At 44.4% G+C, this 6195-nt stretch overlaps 1 protein-coding gene across 1 annotated transcript in view; it reads left to right on the forward strand.

The window, feature by feature from the left end:
• Nucleotides 1–6195, forward strand: part of PRKAR1B (protein kinase, cAMP-dependent, regulatory, type I, beta) — a 167785-nt gene that overhangs the window by 16917 nt on the left and 144673 nt on the right. The gene's annotated exons all lie outside the window — the stretch shown is intronic.

Here is a 6195-nt window from a genome sequence, read left to right on the forward strand (position 1 = left end):
ACTTGGCCAATCCATCTCGTTAGGGGTCTTCCTCTCTTTCTCTGACCCTCCACCTTACCAAACATGTTATCCTTCTCCAGCGACTGGTCCCTCCTGACATATATATGACGTATGAGAGATGAAGTTTAGCCATCTTGGCCTCCATGGAGCACTCTGGTTGCACTTCTTCCAACACAGATCTGTTGGTTCTTTTGGCAGCTCATGGCACTTTCAATATTCTCGTCCAACACCATAACTCAAAAGCATCAATTCTTCTATGGTCTTCCTTATTCACTGTCCAGCTTTCGCATGCATATGAGGTTACTGAATCGTTAGGCACTGAAAATCTTAAGAATAGCATTGGAACATTGTCAGGTATAGTGCCCAAAGATGAGCCCCTCAGGTTGAAAGGCACTCAAAATGTGACTGGGGAAGAGTTGGCTCCTCCAAGTAGAGTTGACCTTAATGATGTGAATTAATGGAGCAAAGCTTTCAAGACCTTTATTTGCTGAGGGGGTACAACTCAAAATAAGAAGAAACAACTACCAACATGCATTAATAATCAGAACATGGAATGCATGTATGAATCTAGAAAATTGGAAGTCGTCAAAAATGAAACGGAACGCATAAAGATCAATATCCTAGGCATTAGTGAGCTGATCTGGGCTGGTATTGGTCATTTTGAATTGGACTATTACATGGCTTACTGTGCTGGGAATGACAAATTGAAGAGGAATGTCACTGTATTCATCGTTTAAAAGAACATTTCAGGGTCTTTCTTGAAGTACAATCTGGTCTGTGATAGGATAATAACCATATGGCACTGTGAGTTAATGCACTGGGCTGCAAAGTCAGTTTGAACTACAAGGTCGACGGTTCAAGCTCACCAGCCACTCTATACAGGGTGTGAAACCCTATACAGGGTGTGATGAGTTGGAACCCACTGGATGGCACTTAACAACAACAAGAAGGAAGACTAATTAATACCACTGTGATCCAAATTTATGCACCAACTAGTAAAGCATAGCTGTTACAAATTGGGCTGCGAACCACAAGGTCAGCAGTTCGAAACTACCAGCTGCTCCATGGGAGAAAGATGAGGCTTTCTGCTCCTGTAAAGATTTACAGGCTCAGAAACCTGTTTAGGGTCGCTATGGGTCGGAACTGACTCGACGGCACTTAACAACAACAACAACAATAGCAGTAAAGCCAATGGTAATGAAATTGAAGAATTTTACCACCTTCTTCAGTCTGGAATTGATCAAACAAGTAATCAAGATGCATTGATAATTATTTGTGAAAATTGGAAACAAAGAGGAAGGATCAGTAGTTGGAATATATGGCTGTGGTAATAGAAATGAAGCAGGAGACTGCATGGTAGAATTTTGCAATACCAATGACTTCCTCATTGCAAATATAGTTTTTCAACAACATAAAGGCATATGGGCCTCACCAGATGGAAGACACAGGAGTCAAATTTACTACATCGGTGGAATGAGATGATGGAGAAGCTCAATATAAGCCAAAACAAGGCCAGGGACTGACTGTGGAACAGACCGTTCATGCAAGTTCAGGATAAAGCTGAAGAAAATCAAAATAAGTCCAGGAGAACCAAAACATGACCTTGAACTTATTCCACTTTATTTCAAGATCATCTCAGAAACAGATCTGATGCCTTAGACATAATGACTAAAGACCAGAAGTGTTGCGGAATGACATCAAGAAAGCCTTACAGGAAGAAAGCAAAAGGTCATTAAAAAGACAGGGAAGAAAGAAAGGCCAAAATGGATGTCAGAAGAGAAGCAAACTTGCTCTCCAGAGTAGAGATGCTAAAGCAAATGGAATAAATGAATAAGTAAAAGAACTGAACAGAACATTTCAAAGGTCAACTCGAGAAGACAAAGTTGAATATTATAATAAAATGTGCAAAGACCTGAAGTTAGGAAATCAAAAGGGAAGAATGTGCTCAGCATTTCTCAAGCTGAAAGATCTGAAGAAAAAATTCAAACATTTATAACTCTATTGTTATTATTGTTTAAAATGTCTAAAACTTAAGACCTAGAATCTCCCATGTTCGGTCCATCTGATGTTTCTAATCAGAATTCCTAGTTTGTATAGAGGCAATCTTAGAATCCTGGTGTGGCACTCTAGGATGAACACTGGACTGCAAGGCTGGCTGTTCAAACCCACCAGCCTGCTACTCCTTGGAAACCCTATTCAGGGTAGGGTGGCTGTGAGTCAGAACTGACTTGGCAGCATTTAACAACAACAGTAACAACACAGGGACCATCTTAGGTCTGTATGTGAGGATTTTCACAAAAGTGGGACTCTTATGGAGGGATTTCTCATGTTGAGTAAAGTATCACTGTGTCTCCAGTGGATTATTATTTGTCTCTTTCCCAGCAATCTGAAATGGGAACCATATAAAAGGGTGTCTTTCTGGCACAAGGTAAATGTTTGCCCCTAATCAGAGACTGGGGGTGGGGGAGGGAGAGAGACAAAGAATGCCAATTGCCATGGCAACCAGAGAGCACAAAGTGCTTACTTAATAGTGGGTTCTGTTGGAATGTTCCCAGCCCTGGAATCGCTGGGATTTGCAGAACTGATCTTCAGAGTGACCTCTCTGCCCATCCATGGAGCGCCGGTGAAATCCCACCTTGGGCTTTATTGATGGCACCCTGGGTTATGGGTTTCTGGTAGTTCTGCAAGGACCCAAACAAAAGCCAGGCGTTTTTTTCACTCTCCATGAACTTCTGCCATACTTTTGTCTGTGGATCAAGATCACGTGTAGGTGGAAGACCTTGTTTCAGAAATGAGTGAACTGGTAATGCTCAGTTTTGACCTTCTTGGAGTTTTCCTGAACAGATGTGGGGTGAACAGGGTCCTAAGTGAGGCAACCCTGGCCTGCAGTCTTCATCGTGAGCACCCAGATGGGTAAAGCAGAGGGTTGGGAGTCTAAGTGTATTCCAGAGACAGAATGTCCGTGTTGAGAATTCCTGATCTTTGCTGAATTGGTTTTGCCATAATTGGTATTTTCATTTCATTAGTTGAAATCCACTCAGAGTCATCCACTTAGGGTGGGGCCAAAGAATCCTCAAGTCGGATTTCCAATGGAGATGGTCAGATCCCGGGAAATAGTCCCGGTGTAATTAATGCTTGTGGGAAATGTGGCTGGAGGCTAGGAACATCAGGCTCAAATGCCCAGAAGTAGAATGTGGAGGTGGCTCATCTGCTGTAATGAATTTTGAAGACAGCTCTTTTGGACATTGTGTTAGGGCATGCTCTGGCATTCTCACGGCACCTTTGGGGTTCTTGGTCAATGACGGCCCTTTCCCAAGAAGATATGGGCCTTTGTTGTTTATGTAGATGGATTTTGGTAAAATCCTCAGCTTCCCTGCAGGAGACCCAGGCTCAATTCCAGACCAACGTACCTCACCCTCAGTTACCAGCAAAGGCTTGTGTGCTTCTAGGATGCTAAACAGGTTTCAGTGAAACTTCCAGAGTGAGACAGACTAGGAAGTAAGACCTGGTGGTCAACTTCTGAAAGCCAGTGCGATGACCAATCTCCCATGTCAGGCCTGGAAACTTTCAGGAGGGAGGACTGTGGTGGGATTTTGGAGCACGACATCATCAATAGGATCCTGGAGAGCTACACACATTCAAACCGGTGAGGTCAGCCGCCATCTTTGAGTGGACTTGACTGTTTGTTTCTTTGTTGTTGTTGTTAAGTGTTGTCGATTTGGCTCTGACTCATAGCGTCCCTGTGTAGAGTTTTCGAGGAGTAGCTGGTAAGTTTGATCCACCAACCTTGCTGTTAGCAGTCCAGTGCTTATCCTACAGCATCACACCAGGACTCTTACTTGGGTCAAAATACCATGGATGGCAACAGATATGGTTGCTGTATAAGCGGTATGTGGACCATGTGGTTTGAAGTTCTCCCTGCCCCTCATCCCCCAGCATGAATGTGCTGGAGTTACTATAATGAATGACCACATCCACAAGTTACTATAATGAATGAACGAACAGAAGTTCATTCGTTCTCTGGAAGCTGGGAGTCTGACATCAGGGTGTTGGCAGAGTTGTAAGCACAACTCTGGAGTTTTCTGGAGGCTCTAGGGAAGACTCCCTGCTTGCCAATTCCAGCTTCTGGTGGCTCTTGGTGATTCTTGGCTTGTGGCCAATCCATCCCATCTCTGCTTCCATCTTTACGTGGCCTTCTGTCCTGTATCTGTCTTCTCTTCTGTCTCTCATAAGCATACGTTTTATTGGATGTAGGGAGCACCACAATGGAGGATAATTACATCTAGGTGGTAGGAGCCCTGGTGGTGCAGTGAGTAAGGCTACTGACTGCAAGGTCAGTAGTAGTGGTAGTTGTAGTTAAGTACCGTCGAGTCGGTTCCGACTCATAGTCACCCTGCACAGGGTTTCCGAGACTGCAAATCTTTACGGGAGCAGAAAGCCTCATCTTTCTCTTGTGGAACAGCTGGCAGTTTTGAACTGCCGACCTTGAGGTTAGCAGCCCGATTCATAACCACTATGTTACCAGAGCTCCTTAGGTCAGTAGTTGGAGTCCACCAGTCAACCACTGAAAACGCTCTGGAGCACAGTTGTACTCTGACCCACAAGGGGGAGCCAGGAGTCATGACTGGACATTTTTTTTAACTTTAGACTCTGCGAGGTTGTGCTTTGTCCTGAGTGCCTGGGGTCTGTACAATGGGAATGGTGGGCGGTGTCAGAAGCCCGCAGACCCCCTGATGCTCACGGACATGAGATGGTGTCACTTCTGCACATAGAAATTAGGGTTTGTGACAGCGACTTGAAATCCAGGAGGCAGCCTGCCTGTCCCCATTTGCAGATAAACGAGGCTCAGAAATGGGGAGCAGCTTACTCAGGGTCCCTCAGAACACAGGAAGGTGCCTGGGACTCCCCGGCACCCCAGCATCTGGTTCGCTGGAGGATGAGGCTAGGGGACCGCCACCATCTCCTGGGCTCTCCCAGCTGTCTCACATCCTGCCAGCTCCTTTCTTTCCTCTCTATCCTCTCTCCTTTTCTCCACCCCTGACCTAAAGGTAACTGGGGGGAGAACTGCATTTTGAGAAAGGGGCTCCAGTCCAGGGCTGCCCCAGATAAAGTGTTTCCCAGTCTAGTCGCAAGACCTGCATTTGGTATGGAGGTCAGAGGACTCAGCTGCAGGTTTGCAGAGCAAAGTTTCCCCAGCAGATTTATCAGAATTGTCAGAAACATCCTGGCCTCCTCTGGAGGAAACTGTGAAGTCCTCAGGAACTGAAATGTATGTGCTGCCTAAAGGCTTCTAAAAAGAATCTCCTTTGTGGGCCAAACGAAATAAGGATTAGAGTGGCTGAAGAGCTGTAAACCTTGCTCAGTAGGCCTAGGAGCCTGGGAAAGGCAGTAGTTAGCAAGTGGGAGTGAGTTCCACACACAGCTCAGGTCAGGTCAGGGCCTCTGGCTAACCTTACCCCATTCAGGATAAAACCAGGGTAGTGGTTTGGGTTGCAGATGGAATTCAGCTCCTCAGGCGGATAATAGACTTTAGGTCCCTTTCCTTTACCAGAACCTTGAAGACAGCCTTCATAACCCCCATATCTGTACAGTCTCCTACGTATTTTAAAATTAAGCTTTAGGTTTTGAGACAATTGTCAATTCACACGTGGCTTTAAGAAATTACACAGCGTCTGACCCACTTGTTCAAAATTGACTCTGAGTGTTCCAGTTTTAAGTAGTGTGGTATTCCTTGGTCTTTCTTGTTTTAAAGTGAAGAAATACATTTTTATGAGGAAAACTTAAGATGCCAACCACAGGACAGCAAGAAAAGACGAAAAGGGAAGACCATATCCTGACCACATTAATAACAATAATAATAATAATAAAACAATAACCATAACCAATAATAAACAATCAACTTTATCAAAGCATGTCCAAAAACAGAAGAAAGGACCTGACACAATTGAACTGGAGACAGACAAAGGCTTCAAAGAGGAGGAGGAGCAAGTTTTGGATATGCCTGAGAGGGTATTCAGAAGAATGATATGGAAACAAATTCAAATAATCCGAAAAGGGGTCTAGGAAAATAAGGAAGAAGTAAAAAAAATTCTCCAGAAACAATCAAATAGGATAGACGCAGCATTGGAAACAATTCAAAACCTGCAAAAAGATGCCCAGGTGATCAACAATAAGATATCAGAAATAGACAATAGC

This window comes from Chrysochloris asiatica, unplaced genomic scaffold (assembly GCF_000296735.1).
Source record: "Chrysochloris asiatica unplaced genomic scaffold, ChrAsi1.0 scaffold00034, whole genome shotgun sequence".
In the NCBI taxonomy this organism is placed as follows: domain Eukaryota; kingdom Metazoa; phylum Chordata; class Mammalia; order Afrosoricida; family Chrysochloridae; genus Chrysochloris; species Chrysochloris asiatica.